At 41.8% G+C, this 21584-nt stretch overlaps 1 long non-coding RNA gene across 1 annotated transcript; it reads right to left on the bottom strand.

Annotated features, from left to right (window-relative positions):
* Positions 1-1324: 1324 nt before the first annotated feature.
* Positions 1325-15039, bottom strand: LOC149977434 (uncharacterized). Its single transcript, XR_016486498.1, has 4 exons — positions 12603-15039; positions 12034-12137; positions 11895-11949; positions 1325-2606 (listed from the first exon to the last, which is right to left on the bottom strand). It is a non-coding gene; the product is annotated as an uncharacterized LOC149977434 (long non-coding RNA).
* Positions 15040-21584: the final 6545 nt, after the last annotated feature.

Raw genomic sequence — 21584 nt, forward strand, 5'->3', positions numbered from 1 at the left:
GTGTTGACGAGGACAAGGCTGGAGATCTCTCTGTCATGCTGATTGAGTTCGAATAACAGACTGGAAGCTTCAAAAGGAGGGTGGTGCTTGGAATCATTGTTCTTCCTCTGTCAACCATTGTTACCGGCAAGGAAACAAGTACCGTCATCATTGCTTTGCACAAAAAGGGCTTCACAGGCAAGGATATTGCTGCCAGTAAGATTGCACCTAAATCAACCATTTATCGGATCATCAAGAACTTCAAGGAGAGCGGTTCAATTGTTGTGAAGAAGACTTCAGGGCACCCAAGAAAGTCAAGCAAGCGCCAGGACAGATGGAGATGCTCGTGATTCAGGTTACTTACTGTGATTTTATCACATGGACTCCACAAGATTGCCTGATCTTCTGTGTCACCAGAGATAAAGTTTTAATCCAATGCTCCATCAACATTCTCGTGACATCTGGGCGAGGCACATATTCCCCAGACTGACACACCACGATGTACAGGTAAGTGCGACACAGGTATACTTTTACGACATACTGTATGCTGTATAGAACTACACTGAACAAAAATATAAACGCAACATGTATAGTATTGGTCCCATGTTTTATGAGCTGAAATAAAAGATCCCAGAAATGTTCCATACGGACAAAAAGCTTATTTCTCTCAAAGACTTTGCACAAATTTGTTTTCATCCCTGTTAGTGAGCATTTCTCCTTTGCCAAGATAATCCATCCACCAGGTAGGTGTGGCATATCAAGAGTACTACTGATTAAGCAGCATGATAATTACCTTATAATTACCATTACTTTGTGCTGGGAACAATAAAAGGCCACTCTAAAATGTGCAGTTTTGTCACACAACACAATGCCACAGATGTCTTATGTTTTGAGGGAGCGTGCAATTGGCATGCCGACTGCAGGAATGTCCACCAGAGTTGTTGCCAGATCATTTACTGTTAATTTCTTTACCATAAGCCACCTCAAACATCGTTTTAGAGAATTTGGCAGTACGTCCAACTGGCCTCACAACAACAGACCACGTGTATGAGGTCTTGTGGGCGAGCGGTGAACAGAGTGGTGGCAGTGGGGTTATGGTACGGGCAGGCATAAGCTACGGACAACAAACACAATTGCAGTTTATTAACGGCAATTTGAACGCACAAAAATACTTTGACGAGAACCTGAGGCCCATTTTTTTGAAGGTATTTGTGATCAACAGATGCATATCTGTATTCCCAGTCATGTGAAATCCATAGATCAGGGCCTAATTTATTCATTTCAATTGACTGGTTTTCTCATATTGTAATGGCCGTCATCGGTGGAAGAAGGTGAGGACCAAAGCGCAGCGTGGTATGTGTTCATGATGATATTTATTTAAACTCAGAACACTAAACAAAATAACAAAGAGAAAGAAACTAAACCGAAACAGTTCTGTAAGGTGACAAAACACACTAGACAGAAAATAACCACCCACAAAACACAATGGAAAACAGGCTACCTAAATATGGTTCTCAATCAGGGACAACGATTGACAGCTGCCTCTGATTGAGAACCATACCAGGCCAAACACAGAAATAGAAAATCAAAGACAAACTAACATGGACAACCCACCCAACTCACGCCCTGACCATACTAAAACAAAAGACAAAACAAAGGAACTAAGGTCAGAACGTGACCCATATGAACTGCAACTCAGTAAAAATCTATGAAATTGTTGCATATTGCATTCATATTTTTGCTCAGTATATTCCATTTGAATGATACTAACCGATGTCATAACTTGGAAAAGAACGCGCAATATGTGTATGTACATCAAATATGCAGATGAACAAAGTCATGTCTGCACGCCTGTGTTCATAACTTTGTATTTTATTAGGGGGTTGATCACAACCCCAGTGGTGATGGCAATGCAGGCAGCAGGGCGGCAGCAGCAGGGCAGGCAGCAGCAGCAGTAGGGCAGACAGCAATAGCCGCAGGGCAGGCAGCCGTAGTGTTAGTGCAGTTAAACCTCTAAAACAAACATGATTTTGCCAGTTATAATATTGTTGCAGTGCACCATCTGTGTGCACCAGTAAGATTATAACATTTGACCGTGACAATCCCTATTGTTCTCGTTGTTATTATCAACCACACTGCCTGACATGTTGACTGGAGCGGCACAGACATGGACAATTTTGTCGATTGTTGCCTCTTCTTTGTCTTCGCTCTCATCCTTCAGTTTCTTAACCAGGCGCAGGTTAAGTGGCCCATCCAGGATGGGGAACCGCGTCTTCAGCACGCCTATCAGACTCTCTATTGCAAAACATTGGAGCAACACACTCCGTGGTCTTACATACTGGTCTCACGACTTTTGTTTTTCTTGTTGAATAGAAGCAGAAGAAGATGACCTGTTATCTATTGGAGTTCAATACTATGCACAAAATGTACAATTCTGAAGCATCATTTAGGCTCTCAACATAAATGAATTCTCGTCTATGTGAATCCTCACATTCGACTTCACACTTGAGTGCTCTACTTCTTTCCCCACAAACTGCATCGGACTCCAGACTCAAGGCAGGGGTTTTGAGGTGTGCTCCAATAAGGGCAAAATCATCCTTAAATGTGAAGCCCCTGTCTGCCAAAATCTGAAAGGAAGGACATTAGAACACAGCACAGATCAACGAGCATGCACTGTAGGTTACATCTTTTCAACCATTTATACAATACATGTTATTGTCTATGGTAGCCATCTCAGGTCACAGAAGGCCTTTGTACACGAACACTATAGCAACTAGAATTATTAAGAAACTGTACTACATGCCTGATCTCCAGAGTGGTGCTACGAGTGGGATGTAAAGCCCGACTGTCTTACAATGTGGAACCTCTGATGCTCTTCCTCCCCAACCTTTTGACAAGTGGCTGAAGCTGCCAGACGGGTGGCAGGCGATTAAATACTTCACTGTGGCAATGTTCACAAATAGACACAGCATAACTAGCTGCTACAAATATGGGGGTAGTGGAATATCAATGTCTATTTCAATGCATGTGTTGTTCTATAAACTGTGTTGCCTTGTTAAACCACCAGTGTGTTATGATATACAGTTAACATACCACCATCAGCATTTGTAGTGTGCTTTATGACAATTGAAAGGTAATCTAAACACATTTTACTTATTGAAAACTAATGAACATTATAGTGTATTTGAGCTAATTTCAATTAGGTACACATTTTGGATGCTCAATCCTGATGTCGAAGCAGCCAATTGTACCTGCCAGTCTGGGGAATTTAGTTTGAGCTTCTGTTGACGAGGATCTGATGCACTCCCGGTCTGGCCAGTGATTTAAAAAAAAAAAGTCCTATTGACATATATCAGATCGATCCATCAGGAGATAACATTTTGTATATTGGGTTTACTCAAATGTAATACTTGATTTAATAGGGCTGTGGAGGGGGTTTTGCCTCAATTTGACTAGGGTGACAAACAGCTGGTCTTCTGTTGATCATTTGCAGGTGAAGCAGAAACATGCAAATCGACAAACACTGACCGGTCATTAGTTTGCAATGATTGTCCTTGTTTTTGACACTGCTCGCTGTAAATCTTATCACATCACCACTCTCTTCTGGCCGCATCCCTCAAGGTAAAGATTTCCTCTTCTAGTTTTGCACGCTCAGATGTGGTCAATTGAACCTCTTCGTGTTGGGGAACTTGTTCCAAGTCGGGGAACTGGCTTTCCTGGGGATTCCTTTCTCCCCCTCTGCTTCTCCAGGGACCCCCCTCTTGGGCGTGCTTTCAAGAGGGTGTTCGCATTTTCTTTTGTTTCGCTATTCATTGTATTTTTTGTTTTCGAAAATGCCCCCCCTTACAAAAATAGTGAGTAACACAATAACAGCACTTACAGATGACCGGGCAGCTCTAGCAGGGCAGAAATTTGATGAACTGACTGGTTAGAAAGGTGGCATCCTATTACGGTGCCATGTTGAAAGTCACTGAGCTCTTCAGTAAGACCATCCTACTGCCAATGTTTGTCAATGGAGAATGCATTCATGGCTGTGCTCGATTTTTATACACCTGTCAGCAATGGTGTGGCCAAAATAGCCGAATCCACCAATTTGAAGGGGTGTCCACATACTTTTATATATATATATATATATATATATATATATATATAGTGTAAGATGAGCTGGGCTAGATCTGGCATCATATATATCATATACATATGTGTACGTGTGTGCTGCTGGGATCCCAGATCTTGCCCCGCTCCTCTTGCCAAATAGCTTGTAGCCACCGGTTCCTCCTGTCTGGCTCAGTTGCAACGTTTGGAAAAACATAAAATCTTAATTCTTTGTTTTGTTTGCTGTGCAGAACACAGCAATTTTAGGCATTTTCTATGTAAAGTATGCGATTCATAGGTTAGTAAAAGTCAGTTTGAATGGGGGTCTACGGGCAGTGTCTCATGTTTTCCCCCAAGGGGGGCGTGGCCTTTTGCACCTATTGGTAGAAGGGTAAAAAATGTAAAAAGCAGACATTCAATATCCCTTTGATTATGGTGAAGCTATTAATTACACTTTGGATGGTGTATCAATAGACCCAGTCACTACAATGATACAGGCGTCCTTCCTAACTCACTTGCCAGAGAGGAAGGAAACCGCTCAGGGATTTCACCATGAGGCCATTGGTGACTTTAAAACAGTTACAGAGTTTAATGGCTGTGAGAGGAGAAAACTGAGGATGGATCAACAACATTGTAGTTACTCCACAATACTAACCTAAATGACAGAGTGAAAAGAAGGAGAACTGCACAGCATAAAAATATTCTAAAACATTCATCTTGTTGGCAGTAAGGCACTAAAGTAAAAACTTTTTAAAAAGGTGCAAAGAAATTTACTTAATATCCTGAATATAAAGCTTTATGTTTTGGGCAAATCCAACACAACACATCACTTAGTACCTCTCTTTATATTTTCAAGCATGGTGGTGGCTGCATCATGTTATGGGTATGCTTGTTATCGGCAAGGACTAGGGAGTTTCTTAGGATAAAATCAAATGAAATAGAGCCCCACGGGCCTCCTGCTGTGTTAAGAAGCAGTGTGGCTTGGTTGGGTTGTGTATCGGAGGATGCATGACTATCAACCTTCGTCTCTCCCGAGCCCGTACGGGAGTTGTAGCGATGAGACAAGATAGTATCTACTAAACAATTGGATACCACGAAATTGCGGAGAAAAAGGGGTAAAAGGTTGTTTTTTTTAATAAATAAATAGAGCCCCACAGTGAAGGTGTCTGTTTGACCTTGCAGTCAAACAGGGAAATGGTTCCAATCGTTTTTCCACCATTCATTTTTGCAATAGGGATTTTTAGAAACACTTAGAATAAGGGCTGTGTTTTGTGTAGGCTTACCCTGGAGTGATGTTTTGATAAATCTCTCGTGGACAAGGTAACTTTATCAATATATTTGGCTCTATTAACTCTCAGATCTGAAAATGCAAATTTACATCAAAGTAGACATCGTGCAAGCCTACAAATCCCTGCATGCTCCTGCACATCATCTCTAGCTGACACCTTTGCTAACAGGTATTGTGTCAATTTAAAACTTGAACAAGATAGTTCACAGAATTGTACATTTTGCCAATTTATTCATTACTGAAATCACCTAACATTAGATAGGTAATCCAGTGATTCTTAACTTTGCCTCGATTCGGCAATCTCGTCCAGATCATCATCATGGCATTTGTAGTTCTTTATGATGCTAATTAGCGTGATTTCTTTTTGGTGGGGGGTGGGGGGGGGGTAAATACAGGTGAATATATTGATAAAGTCTGGTTTCCAATAGACACTTGGAGACAAATTCACCTTTCAGCAGGACACCACCCTCTGCAACTGAATCCTGGACAGGCTGACTACAGGCTGTAAGGATTGGCAACAACTCCTCCTCCACACAGATTCTAAACACAGGGCCCTCCCTGGGGTGTGTCCTCAGTCCTCTGCTGTACTCCCTGTTCGCCCACGACTGTGTGGCTTTGAACAACACCAACTCCATCCTAACGTTTGCTGACGACACCACGGTTGCAGGCCTGATATTCAACAACGACGAGTGAGCCTATAGGAAGGAGGTAAGGGAACTGGCATTGTAGTGTCATGACAACAACCTCTCCCTCAATGTCAGCAAAACAAAATAGTTGATTGTTGAAGGTGGGAACATGGCCCGATCCACATCAAGGGGACTGCAGTAGAGTCACGAGTTTTAAGTTCCTCGGCATCCACATCACTGAGAACTTGTTATGGACCAACAATACCACCACTCTTGTCAAGAGGGTGCAACATTGTCTATACTTCCTGAAGCAGCTGAAGAAATTCAACAAGCCTCCCCGTGTCCTCTCCAAATACTACTGCTGCACCATCAAGCGTGTCTTGACCGGTTGCATCACGGCGTGGTAAGGGAATTGCGCCATCCCCGACCGCAAGGCCCTCCAGCGGGGTGGTGAAGACGTGCTTGGACCGTGGCCCCACCTGTCCAGGACATCTACTCAAAACGGTGCCTGAGGATGGCACGCAGCATCATCAAGGCCGGTATCGGAGCACTTGAACTGGACTGAACACCTGCTCTGATTCTCTGCACCTTAGCACACATGCACTCACTCAGCACACACCCACACACACATCACAACTGCTGCTACCAGACTTATTATACTGCTAAATGTATACACTGGCCCCCCATCCCCCTATATATTGGACTGTAAATTGTGCCTTCCAATACAATATTATTATTTTTAAAATATATTCTATTCAACTGAGCCATTTACTTTATGCTCATATTCTTGTCTTTTATTATTTCTTATTGTCGGGAAGGAACCTGCAAGTAAGCATGGATGCTGTATACCAGTGGTCACCAACCGGTCGATTGCAGTCGACTGATCGATCTCCAAGGCATTCCTAGTCAATCGACAAACATTTTTTTTGTAAAAAAACAAACGATAAGGACTTGTGTTCCTATTTTTTATTTTATTTGTGTCCCGCTGTTGATGGTGTTGGCTGTATCTGATGGTCAGTCAGCAGAGGGAGAGAGCAGCAGACCGGGTGTCCGCCTCTCAAGATCCCTCCACTCTCCCTTTCCTCCACTGACACTGACCAAAAATGGCATCTCCCAGCTGATGGGAAAACTTCAGTCGCACCACATTATTTCTGCCTCATGCACAAATTCATGTTGTTACTCCTATGAAAGGAGAAAGTGAAATATGACTCGATATAAAAAAAACAAGCCGCTAATAATAACAATGCAAACCGAGAGATACACTTTCTTACTCATTCATTGGGGAAAGGGGGGTACCTAGTCAGTTGTACAACTGAATGCCTTCAACTGAAATGTGTCTTCTGCATTTAACTGCTGCTGTTGTAGAGCTGAGTGGAAATAGGAAAAACACACATTTTATGGCTTATAAAAGTATTGACAGTGCTGAGAAAGAACTTAAACAAACTCACTCTTAAAAACAGCAGCTCTTTGCTGTATTCGTTGACAGTCTCTCTATAATCAAATTTTATTTGTCACATGCGCTGAATACAACAGGTAGACCTTACAGTGAAATGCTTAATTACAAGCCCTTATTAACCAACAATGCAGTTTTAAGAAAAATAAATAAAAGTAACAAATAAATAGAGCAGCAGTAAAATAACAATAGATAATAACAATGGATGGCAGAAAGCTTGGCCCCGGTGATGTACTGGGTGGTACGCACTACCCTCTGTAGTACCTTGCGGTCAGATGCCGAGTAGTTGCCATACCAGGCAGTGATGCAACCCGTCAGGATGCTCTCAATGGTGCAGCTGTAAAACCTTTTGAGGATCTGAGGACCCATGCCAAATATTTTCAGTCTCCTGAGGGGGATTAGGTTTTGTCGTGCCCTCTTCACTACTGTCAAAGAACTTGAATTTCTCAACCTGCTCCACTACAGCTCCGTCGATGAGAATGGGTGTGTGCTCGGTCCTCCTTTTCGGTCCTCCTTTTCGGTGTGCTCGGTTCTCCTTTTCCTGTAGTCCACAATCTCCTTTGTATTGATCACGTTGAGGGAAAGGTTGTTGTCCTTACACCACACGGTCAGGTCTCTGACCTTCTCCCTATATGCTGTCTCGTCGTTGTCGGTGATCAGGCCTACCACTGTTGTGTCATTGGCAAACTTAATGATGGTGTTGGAGTTGTGCCTGGCCATGCAGTCATGACTGAACAGGGAGTACAGGAGGGGACTGAGCACACACCCCTGAGGGGCCCCAGTGTTGAGGATCAGCATGGCCGATGTGTTGTTACCTACCCTTACCACCTGGGAGCGGTCCGTCAGGAGGTCCAGGATCCAGTTGCAGAGGGAGGTGTTAAGTCCCAGGGTCCTTAGCTTAGTGGTGAGCCTTGAGGGCACTATGGTTTTGAACGCTGAGCTGTAGTCAATTAATAGCATTCTCACATAGGTGCTCCTTTTGTCCAGGTGTGAAAGGGCAGTGTGGAGTGCAATAGAGATTGCATCATCTGTGGATCTGTTAGGGCGGTATGCAAATTGGAGTGGGTCTAGGAATTCTGGGATAATGGTGTTGATCTGATCCATGACCAAGCTTTCAAAGCACTTCATGGCTACAGACGTGAGTGCTACGCGTCGGTAGTCATTTAGGCTACCTTTAGGTTACCTTAATGTTCTTGGGCACAGGGACTATGGTGGTCTGCTTAAAAAATGTCAGTGAAGACACTTGCCAGTTGGTCAGTGCATGTCGGAGTACACGTCCTGGTAATCCGCCTTGTGAATGCTGACCTGTTAAAAGGTCTTACTCACATCGGCTGTGGAGAGTGTGATCGCACAGTCGTCCAGAACAGCTGATGCTCTCATGCATGTTTCAGTGGAGATTTATCATGGAAGTAGAGAAGTACTCACTTTTGTATGACGCTAAAAAAGATGTGGTCTGGAGAGAGTTTGCAAAGACCATGTGCATTTCAGCTAAAGTATAACAACCCAATGTTCATTCTCTGGTATAAAATGAACTAGCTAGCTGAATGTGAATGGCATGTGTGCTGTATGATTTTTTTTAATATACAGAAATCCTCCGAAGCCAACAGTCACATGAGAAAATTAGGTGGAAAATTACTAGTATTTAAAAAATGTAAAAGTTTATGTTTTTTTGTTCACTGTTGAAGTAATGGTGGAATTGTACAATAGTTGTAAAGTGTTGAATGAATACACAAAACAAAGGAAGATGTTGTCAAAGTTGAACTTACTGTCCCATGTTGATCAATCAGGAAGGATTTTTTTTAACTACACACATGCACACGCACACGCACACGCACACACACACACACACACACACACTCACACATAGTGCATCTAAGCAGGCCTAGCTACAACCATTCTGTTCTGGAAGTCAATTCTGCCTGCCACAGATGTGAAATACTTTGTAAACTTTTCTCTGACAGAAACCGCCTCCTGACCTGCTCTGTTGGCCTGGATGGCTATGCTTCTCATGCCTTGCCTCATCCCTGCCCCACTCTGCTGTAGCCACATCTCCAAATCACAAGGCTTTGTGAGGAAGTTATGGAGGATCCACATTGCAACCACTAGGGTATCAACCATGCATGGCAGTAGGTTGATTCCCTTGTAGAAGATCCTCCATCTGGCTGCAAGGATCCCTAATGCCTTCTCCTCTGTCGTTCTAGCTCGATAGAGACAATAGTTGAAGATTTCTTTGTCGTAGCTGATGTTGTGCCCTGCATATGACCTCATCAGGTCAGGTTGTAGTGGGAAGGCCGTGTCCCCCACAATTGTGTTTGGTATATTTCCCAAATCTTCACCCCCAGGCGGAAAGGCATCTTGGGGCACCTGCAGGGTTTTTGACACCATTGCCCTTCCAAGTGGGGAGTTGGCATAGACTCCGCTGTCGCTGTTTCTCCCCAAATCCCCCACCTGAATAGCTGTGAAGTGGTATTTGGCATCCACAAGGGCGAGTAGCACCACAAAGAAGGTTAATTTATAATTTAAAAAAATGTCTCCCTGAATTTGGAGGTTTGGTGATCATAATGTTTTCCATCATCCAATCCCAAACAATTGGGAAAGTCCAATTTTTCATGAACCTCTCAATGCTAGGGTGCAGTATTTTCACGTCCGGATGAAAAGTGTGCCCAAAGTAAACTGCCTGCTACTCAGGCCCAGAAGCTAGGAAATGCATATTATTAGTAGATCTGGATAGAAAACACTCTGAAGTTTCTAAAACTCTTTGAATAATGTCTATGAGTATAACAGAACTTATTTGGCAGGTGAAACCCCGAGGACAAACCATCCAGGAATTTGTTGTTGTTGAGGTGACAGTGTTTTCAATTATTTTCTATGTGGATCTAGATTTCTAAGGCACTTGGTTGCAGTTCCTATTGCTTCCACTAGATTTCAACAGTCTGTAGAAATTGGTTGAGGTTTTTCCTTTGAGTAATGAAGAAGTAGTTATTTCCTATCTGGGTGGATAGCCAAGGGTACTGTTGTGGTTGGGGCGCTCGACCTGAAGCTCGCTCCACTTTCACTTTATCCGCTATGGAATGCAGTTTATCCTGTCTTAATTTTTTATCTGTTATTTACTTTACAAAATAAAGTTGGATTAGGAAAGTTGTTTTGAAATGTTTGGACAAAGTTTACAGGTAACTTATTAGATAATGTGTAGTCATGTCAGGCGAGTTGGAACCGGTGTTTTTCTGAATAAAATGTGCCAAATAAATGGACATTTTGGAGATATAACGACGGAATTTATCAAACAAAAGGACCATTTGTGATGTTTATGGGACATATTGGAGTGCCAACAGAAGAAGCTCTTCAAAGGTAAGGCATGAATTATATTGTTATTTCTGAGTTTTGTGTCGCGCCTGGCGGGTTAAAATATGATTGTCATGTGTTTGTTTGATGGGGTGCTGTCCTCAAATAATAGCATGGTTTGCTTTCGCCGTAAAGCCTTTTTGAAATCTGACATGGTGGCTGGATTAACAAGAAGTAAAGCTTTAATTTGCTGTATTGCATTTGTGATTATATGAAAGTTAAATATTTCAAATAATTACATTTTAATTTGACGCTCTACCATTTCACCGGATGATGTCAAATCGATCCCGTTAACGGGATTTGTTTCCTAAGAAGTTTTTAACAGGCAAAATAGATGTAAATTCTTCGTGGGTAGCTAGCTAACAATTCTTTGCGGCTAGCTAACAGTAGTACCTAGCCAGTTAGCCCTATTGACGTATTATGGGCTTGTTATATACGGTATGTAGGCAGGTAAACATGCCAAAATGAAGACAGCATGTATTTATTAACATGTCAAGATAAAATATTGTAGGCAGGCAACATAGGAGATGTGAATAGGCAGCATTTAATTCCGGAGAATATTTTCTCTTGTCTAACTGCAAATTTCACAAATTTCACACACATTTTTTCTTAGTTGCGTCATATTTCTTTGCATACTTTCTGTTGAAGCTTGCATCGATGCATGCTTCAAAGTATGTGCAAACGGAGTACATATTCCAGAAGTGCCCTCCGTGCTCCATTTCGCATACTTCAATTTAGACTTATTCTCCGACCCTCTAGTGCTCCAATTTTGCGTGCTTGGAGCACGATAGCATGCATTTTGAGAAACACCCATTATGTGTGAGGATATAAGGAAGTGGGTTGAGAGCAATTCAATTACTGACCAAACGACACTGTGGATGAGTACAGCTGAACACAATGTACATCTGATGAGGCAGAGGCCTGTTAGATAAGAATGCACACAGATTGACTGCAAAAAGTACACTTATAGAACACACAAAAACATCCAGTTCTGCATGTCATTACCTCACAGAACATCACTTCAGAGATGAAGTGGAAGTGGGTGTCTGTATCAAATGTCTTGATGAGTCTCTCAACTACAAATCATCATTTATTCAGACAAGAAAATTACCTCAATGTCTTCCTCAGTGATGAGGGCATCAACTCCGAGGTGGAGAGCAAGAGTTCTGGAAAATAGCATGTAATAAAATTATATATTTTTTTGCTAAATTCTGCATCAACTACAGTGTAAGGTGACTCCAATAACATACCGGTCGTATGTCATCTTTGTCAACGCGTATTCTGCCAGAGACAGGCATGGTATCGATGAAGATGCCACAATGCTGACTCATCAAGTTCTCCGTGAACCTCGAATCTGTAATACATAAGCAACAATACTTACTACATGGCCTTGAAATAAATATTGATCACCCATATTTCTCAGTCTGAAAATCTTCTCACTCCAAAAGGTAGGCTATAAAATAGCACAAGAGAAAGTGCAAGTCCAACTCTGCTCGCTTCAAACTACATCTAACATATTTGCTGATATAGCCCAGGAATACCGATATATTCTCACATGGCCCATTATATTAGGCTATGGTAATGTAACCTATTTCTTAGGTTATTTTTGATATTGCTTATACGGTGCAAAATTGCTGGGACCATGGCACCGAATCTGTCGGATCCTGGTGCCATTGTGATGGATACACGGTGGTCCATTCACTCAGATCCCAGACATTCCCGAAGGCATTGATGCAATAAAACAGAATTTTGTTATTCAAGATACCACAGGCACAATTTCCCATGTTTTGAAACTGTAGTATGAAGAGGGTTGAGGTACCTTGGCGGGAGCCCTTTGAGTCGTACATTCTGGTCTGCTTGGACGCCACATCGAATACCTGTCAAATATATAAGCCCATCAGTCTAATTCCTGTCTAAGCCAGGGGGGTGGTCTACTAAACTATATGGAATTGTTTTAAGAAGGTCATACCAAGGATCATTTAGCTATTTTCAAGAGAGGTTTCATTACTGCCACTTTTAGTGAGTTTGGTACACATTCGGTGGATAGAGAGACGTTTATTATGTTCAACATAGTAGGGCCAAGCACAGGAAGCAGCTCTTTCAGTAGTTTAGTTGGAATAGGGTCCAGTATGCAGATTGAAGGTTTAGAGGACATGGCTAGATGTTCTTTACCATTCGGCCATCAGATTTGCCACCAATGCTCCTCATAGGACACATCATTGCACTCCATACTCCTCTGTAAACTGGTCATCTCTGTATACCTGTCGCAAGACCCGCTGGTTGATGCTTATTAATAAAACCCTCTTAGGCCTCACTCCCCCCTATCTGAGATATCTATTGCAGCCCTCATCCTCCACATACAACACCCGTTCTGCCAGTCACATTCTGTTAAAGGTCCCCAAAGCACACACATCCTTGGGTCACTCGTCTTTTCAGTTCGCTGCAGCTAGCGACTGGAACGAGCTGCAACAAACACTCAAACTGGACAGTTTTATCTCAATCTCTTCATTCAAAGACTCAATCATGGACACTCTTAATGACAGTTGTGGCTGCTTTGCGTGATGTATTGTTGTCTCTACATTCTTGCCCTTTGTGCTGTTGTCTGTGCCCAAAAATGTCGGTACCACGTTTTGTGCTGCTACCATGTTGTGCTGCTGCCATGTTGTGTTGCTACCATGCTGTGTTGTCATGTATTGCTGCCTTGCTATGTTGTTGTCTTAGGTCTCTCTTCATGTAGTGTTGCGTTTTCACTCTTGTAGTGATGTGTGTTTTGTCCTACACTGTTTGTATTCTGCAATATTCCCAGTCTTCTTGCCATTGTTAAATGCAGTGGTTCGCACATTCAGTTTTGCACTAATGCTGCCATCTATCCACGGTTTCTGTTTAGGATAGATTTAATAGTCACAGTGGTAGGTTTTAATAGTCACAGTGGGTTCAACATCTCCTATACAATTCCTGATAAACTCAGTCACCGTATCAGTATATTTGTCAATGTTAGTCTCGGAAGCTACCCGATCTAAACAGATCTAAACAATCTTGATGCGTGGATTCCAATTGGTCAGACTAGCGTTGAATAGTCCTTAGCACAGGTACTTCCTGTTTGAGTTTCAGCCTATAGGAAGGGAGGATCAAAATGGAGTCGTGGTCAGATTTTCTGAAAGGAGGGTGAGGGAGGAGGGCCTTGTAGGCATCCCGGAAGTTGTAGTAGCAGTGGTCGAGTGTTTTAGCAGCACGAGTACTACAGTCGATTTGTTGATAGAACTTCGACAGCCTTTTTCTCAAATTTGCCCCACCCCCTCCGTTCTGCTTCCCGGAGAGATATTTATTCCTGTCTGCACGATGAACTGAGAACCCAGCTGGCAGGACGGACTTAGACAGCATATCCAGAGGAAGCCATGTTTCTGAGAAACAGAGTATGTTACAATCCCTGATGTGTCTCTGGAAAGAAATCTTCACCCTGAGCCCGTCAACTTTATTATCCAGAGACTGAACATTTGCGAGTAATATACTCGGAAGTTGCGGGTGGTGTGCGCGCCTCCTAAGTCGGACTAGAAGACCACTCCGACTACCTCTCCTCCATTTTGGGTCGGTCTCTAGAATCAGTTCAATTGCCTTGGGGGGTGCGAACAAAGGATCCGCTTAGGGAAAGTCATACTCCTGGTCGTAATGCTGGTAGTGCTGGTTAGTTACCACCACTCTGATATCCAATAATTATTTCTGGCTGTATGTAATAACAGAAAACATTTTCTGGGCTAATAATGTAATACTGCAAAGTTTCCTAAGAGCAAGAAGCACGGCAACCGTCTTTATTGGCGCCATTTTTCCCACACGCCACTTTTGTATTTACTTTTATATGATAACACCTTGTGTTATATAACTGTTGATGTTGGATTTATGTTTTTTGTTCCCTCTGCCCACTAGTCTCTGGTTCTCCCTAGACTGAGTGAGGCAGATTTACTGATAACACGGTCTAGGGCGACACCTTGTGACGCTTCACTGTGATATCAGTTGTGTGAGAATATTGGAACACAAACTGCCTGATGATTAAAAAGCATGATTATTGCACAGGTGCATCTTGTGCTGGGGACAATAGAAGGCCACTCTAAAACGTGCAGTTTTGTCACAATGCTCCAGATGTCTCAAGTTTAGAGTGAGCGTGCAATAGGCATGTTGACTCCAGAGAGGTTGCCAGAGAATGTAATGTTAATTTTTCTACCATAAGCAGCCTCCAACATCATCTTAGAGAATTTGCCAATACATCCAACTGGCCTCAAAAACGTAGCAGTGTGGTGATGTTAGGATTCAAATCAGATTTTGTCAGAGAAATGATAGAAATAGGCGATGTTTAGCAATTTGTGGATGTGTTAACTAGTGAATACCCTGTTTGCCTGTCAGCCTTTTTTCCCTATGACAACAGAGAAATGCAGGGCAGGATCAACTAGGGAATCATTGTGTAATGTGAGCATCCACGTCCTGGGGTTGAGGATGGACGGAATGAAAGATTTGGGACAAGGAAATCGGTAAATGTGAGCACGTCCAAGTTGTTAAGCCATGTAGTGTATGCCCAGCATTAGCTGTATCTAGGTTGAAGACTCCAGGTGGCGTATGCATCAAGATTCTCTTTGTCTTGTAGATTACTAAGATTGCATTAACAGATGGAGCCTGATACTCTTGAGATGCTTTGCACATATGGCCCCAGGTTGCTGTGTTGCCATGACCTTGGACTAGAACTAGACCAGTACCCTTTTACATGGTTAGTCTGTCAAAATATCATCTCCCAAGTTAAATGAGGAACATACAGATGTCGGATCTTAACTTGATCACTCTTTTGTCGCTGAGAATTCAAATGAGCCTTGTTGAGAAGGATGAACAGTTCTCTTTCTTTCTGTGCAGGGGCAGTCGAATCAATGGGATCAGGGCTCTCAAAATAAGGTTATCTCGCTCACTCAAATGCTAAGCTTAGGTTCTATTACCGCAAGATTCAAATGTACAAAAATGTAACTGAAATCATACACATCAACAACCGTCGTTTTATATAGCTTAATAACAAGATAGATACATATCCGAAGGTTACGAATGTCCTGTCATAATTGAGTTCAATCGTGGCCTCTGGTGGTCTAGTGATTAGGGCTGCTACCTTCAGCGTGCACGTATAAGCCTACCTTGTCGGCGTGTGTTCGATTCCAGAACACACCCTTCTGGCACAAATAACAGTCCTCCGATTGACTTGATGTAGATGCACATTTTAAATACGCTCAAAAAATGTGGGCTTCAACTATAGTTCTAAGATCCTCAAAGATCCTTGAAGAATCTTAGGGTTCTTGGAAATGAAAAACAGCCCCAAAAGGTTAGGGTTCAGCTAGGGTTAGGGCTTGGGTTCATCGAGGAATCCCCATTTGTTACTGGAGTTCTTTGGGGAGCTTCGAAATTGCAGCTGAAAACATTCATGCCAAGTTTGAATGAGGCAAAAGGTAAAAGTTGGGTTGATGTTTGGTTCTGAATATATATCAAAATAATTAATATAATAATATAAAATACTAATGCATAACAAAGACAATTATGGTCTTCTGTGAATAGCTTCCATGACATTAGCTGTCAAGTTAGCTAGCTACTTTAGTTCAGAAGAATGAACGTAAACATTAGAAAGCCGGGTTTGACTGTTGTATGAGCTAGCTAGCTAACGTTATGTCTAACTAGGCAGACCTAGGTTTGTATTATTTACTGAACGTCATTCTGCCCCATATATTGTATATTATTTCCGTAAAGCCAGCATGGCTTTACACTCAGTAATGTACATTTCCAATCTAGAGCAGTTCTCTCACTTTTGTGAGAATTAACTAGCTATGAGATGTCACGACAAACTTGTATATAAAAAGGTGAGTAATCTCTATTTCACATATAAAAAGGTGATTAAACTATGTTTACATGCATTTACCCTCCATTACATCCCTGGTTGGGTCTAGCAAAACCTATCCATAAACATCCATATCCTGCCATGCAGGATGGAATCGACATTTGCCCAGCACTTTAGATATCAATGTGACGTTTGGCGGTGCCAAACTACCACTCAGCCAGGCAGTTCTGTACCTGCCTGGCTGAGTGGCAGTGTGGGTGGAATGAGCGAGCTCGGCTGACAACCAGAGCGCGAAACACGTGAGGAAATTAAACTCAGCAGTTAATTTGCAAGACCAATACATTTTAAAAATAGTTTTTGTAGTTTTTAAGTACCAATTTGAGAACATTTCAGATTTTCAAGCAATTTCAGAGTGCTACATTTTGAAGTACTTTAAGCACCTTGTGCTGTCTTAGATTATTTTAAAACCTCCATTGTCGGCTATTTTATATACACTACATGACCAAAAGTATGTGGATACCTGCTCGTCGAATATCCCATTCCAAACTCATGGCCATTAATATGGAGTTGGTCCCCCCCTTTGCTGCTATAACAGCCTCTACTATTCTGGGAAGGCTTTCCACCAGATGTTGAAACATTGCTGCAAGGACTTGCTCGTATTCAGCCACAAGAGCATTAGTGAGGTCGTGCACTGATGTTGTGCGATTAGGCCTGGCTAGCTGTCGGCGTTCAAATTCATCCCAGATATCATCGATCAGGTTAAAGTCAGGGCTCTGTGCAGCCCAGTCAAGTTCTTCCACACCGATCTCAACCAATCATTTCTGTATGGACCTCGCTTTGTGCACGGGGGCATTGTCACGCTGAAACATAAAGGGGCCTTCCCCAAACTGTGGCCACAAAGTTGGAAGCACAGAATCATCTAGAATGTCATTGATGCTGTAGCGTTAAGAGTACCCTTCAATGGAAATAAGGCCCCAGACCATTATTCCTCCTCCACCAAACCTTACAGTTGGCACTATGCATTTTTGTTGGAAAGATTGCATCCTATGACGGTGCCACATTGAAAGTCACTGAGCTCTTCAGTAAGTCCATTCTACTGACAATGTTTGTCTATGGAGATTGCATGGCGGTGTGCTCGATTTTGTACACCTGTAAGCAACGGTTGTGGCTGAAATAGCCAAATCCACTCATTTGAAGGGATGTCCACATACTTTTGTATATATAGTGTATGTGCTGTAGGTTTGGGTGAACACGTGGTTCAGCTTGGCATGTAAGCCCACTGGGTAGAGTTACATGATATATGAAGCCTTTTTATGATGTTCTGTGTCGCTGAACGGAGAGACATAAAAATGACGAATAGTCCTCAGTACTCTGTCCTGGCAATCAAGTCGATGCCTGCGTTGATTGATGACCCGTCTCCCGACAGGTTTTACAGGAGCAGAATAGCGTCTTTTACACACTCCTTGAGATCTAGGTAAACCCAAATGGCACCCTGTTCCCTTTATAGTCCGCTACTTTTTACCAGCACCAAGGCAATAAACTATGAAGGTTATAGTTTGCCAATTGGGATGCAAACTATGTCTTGATACTATAACTTAATTATTCTTGTACAAGCTCACAGATTCAGGGAGCATGGAAATTAAATGTGAACTCTCCTGAACTCCACCTGATCCGCTAGTCTACAGAAAGAAATACCATGATAAATTCTTTAAAACAATCAAAGCAAAGCCCTCCAAGTCACTGAACTAGTTGGCTTTATTAGATTTTGGATCATAATTTTTCATACTGTATGTGAGATCAGTGTAATTTCCAAGCATTTAGCAACATCATTCATTTTCTAAATATCACTAGTTTCAGGAAACGAAAGATACTAAGTCCAAAGTTATCCTATTTACACATTAGGTTGTATTTTCACATACATTTTTACATGTGAAAAATCGCATTTTCACATGTGAAATAGCTATTTTCACACAGTGAGCTGAAAATGTCACAAAAAAGCTAGAGGCATGTTTGGTCAGTTGTTCACATGTGAAACCATATCTTCACATGTATTAAATTAAGAGTTCACATGTTACACAACACAAAAAACAAACATGTGGTACATAATTTTTTAAAAACAACTTTCACGTGGAATTTCAAATTCTGTAACAATATTCTGTAAAAAGGTAACGAAGCCTACCTGAGTATAGTATTTCTAGTTGGGCCGACATGTTTTTAAAGGGTGACTGCACTTCCTGATTTTCCTAATTTTGAAGATTACTCAGTAAGGAATGCTAGCATGTGGTTAGATGTGGGTGTGTTATGTTAGCATATCATACCCTGGCAGGTACTGTTGTTTGTCCCTCCTGAGTCTCCGTAGCAACAACATGGCCACTTCCTAAAAATATAAATTTCCCTAAAATAGTAATAATTATTCTAAGAAAATAATCAAGAAATCTGTAATTTATTTAATGTTTTTTTGCCAAGGAGGATTTAGTCACGCAATTTTAGATCTAGCTAAGGTTTTTGGTCAAATTACAAAATGTACATAAAACCAGTCAGTGCACTGCCATACAGTCTATCTAGTCGGGAAAGTCTGGCTGTGAAAACAATGTATTATAAACCCTGGATTGTTAATGCTATGTACTGGCCAATGAGAGGCTTTGAATCCACCAGTCGGCAATATTGACACTCCCCAGTATGAGCAGTCCTCCATAATAATGTGTGACGATGTGCGCTGAGAGTCGGGAAGCAAGTTCAGGAAGTGAGTGTTTTAATAAATAAACACAACATAATACAAAATAAAAAAACACGAACAACGCACAGACATGAAACAGAAACAATAACGCCTGGGGAAGGAACCAAAGGGAGTGACATATATAGGGAAGGTAATCAGGGAAGTGATGGAGTCCAGGTGAGTCTGATGATGGTGACAGGTGTGCTCCATAACGAGCAGCCTGGTGACCTAGAGACCGGAGAGGGAGCACACATGACAGAATGAATGGAATTCAGCAGTATTTCAATTAAAAGGACCAAAAAAAGATTGAGTGGGAACAGCAACATTCGTACTCTCAACAACAACAAAAACATTTTTTTTTATTTTTAGCTCCATTATACAATTTATAAATTGAAAGTATGCATTAAGGTGTCTGTAATACAATAAATGTGTCAAAAACGAATGTAGACATTAATAAATGCATTTCCATAACTTCCTAACTGTCACTTTCTGACCTTTATTTCCTTTGTTTTGTCTTTATTTAGTATGGTCAGGGTGGGAAGTCTATGTTTGTTTTCTATGTTTGGTTTCTGGAATGCCGTTACACTAAATCCTTTTTCAATACAGCACCCCCTGTCAGTCATCCAGGTTTTTTTTTCTCACTTTCTGACCTTTATTTCCTTTGTTTTGTCTTTATTTAGTATGGTCAGGGTGGGAAGTCTATGTTTGTTTTCTATGTTTGGTTTCTGGAATGCCGTTACACTAAATCCTTTTTCAATACAGCACCCCCTGTCAGTCATCCAGGTTTTTATACACATTGGGCTGCACACTCGGGACTGATTTCTGAGAACAATAACATGTCTAACAACTTCATCATCTGCAAGCTATCAAACTATCGTAAATAAAGCACAAGCAACACGCTGTTCATCCAACTCTTGTGTTTGTCAATGAAGCTAGCAAGTAGTAACTAAGGTACATTGAGCACCCAGGCCACAATCAGCTTATCAAGTATTTGTATTTGTATGTATTATGGATCCCCATTAGCTGCTGCCAAGTCAGCAGCTACTCTTCCTGGGGTCCGGCAAAATGAAGGCAGTTATACCATTTTAAAAACATTACAATACCTTTATTACAGAATTCACAACACACTAACAACATACTCCACTACCACATATCTACAACGCAAAATCCATGTGTGCATGTGTGTATAGTGCGTGTGTTATCATGTGTTTGTGTCTGTGCCTATGTTTGTGTTACTTCACATTCCCCGCTGTTCCATAAGGTGTAATTCTACCTGCTTTTTAAATCTGATTCTACTGCTTGCATCAGTTATCTGATGTTGAATAGAGTTCCATGTAGTTATGGCTCTATGTAGTACTGTGCTTTTCCCATAGTCTGGACTTGGGGACTGTGAAGAGACCTTTGGTGGCATGTCTTGTGGGGTATGCATAGGTGTCCGAGCTGTGTGCTATTATTTTAAACAGGCAGCTCGAAACCTTCAGCTTGTCAACACCGCTTACAAAAAACAAGTAATGAGGAAGTCAATGTCTCTTCCACTTTGAGCCACGAGAGATTGACATGCATGTCATTAATGTTAGCTCTCCGTGTACTTTTAAGGGCCAGCCGTGCTGCGCTGTTCTGAGCCAACTGCAATTTTCCCAAGTCCCTCTTTGTGGCATCTGACTACACGACTGAACAGTAGTCCAGGTGCGACAAAACCAGGGCCTGTAGGACCTGCCTTGTTGATAGTGTTGTTAAGAAGGCAGAGCAGCTCTTTATTATGGACAGACTTCTCCCCATCTTACCTACTGTAGTATCAATATGTTTTGACCATGACAGTATACAATCCAGGGTTACTCCACGCAGTTTAGTCACCTCAACTTGCTCAATTTCCACATTATTCATTACGAGATGTGGTTGAGGTTTAGGGTTTAGTGAATGATTTGTCCCAAATACAATGCTTTTAGTTTTGGAAATATTTAGGACTAAGTTATTCCTTGCTACCCATTCAGAAACGAACTGCAGCTCTTTGTTAAGTGTTTCAGTCATTTAATTTACTGTAGTAGCTGATGTGTATAGTGTTGAGTCATCCGCATACGTAGACCCACTGGCCTTACTCATAGCCAGTGGCATGTCTTTATTAAAGATTTTAAAAAGCAAGGGGCCTAAACAGCTACCCTGGGGAATTCCTGCTTCTACCTGGATTATGTTTGAAAGGCTTCCATTGATGAATACCCTCTGTGTTCTGTTAG

The sequence above is a fragment of the Oncorhynchus mykiss genome, chromosome 15, assembly GCF_057628025.1.
Source record: "Oncorhynchus mykiss isolate SJ-2025 chromosome 15, ASM5762802v1, whole genome shotgun sequence".
In the NCBI taxonomy this organism is placed as follows: Eukaryota; Metazoa; Chordata; class Actinopteri; order Salmoniformes; family Salmonidae; genus Oncorhynchus; species Oncorhynchus mykiss.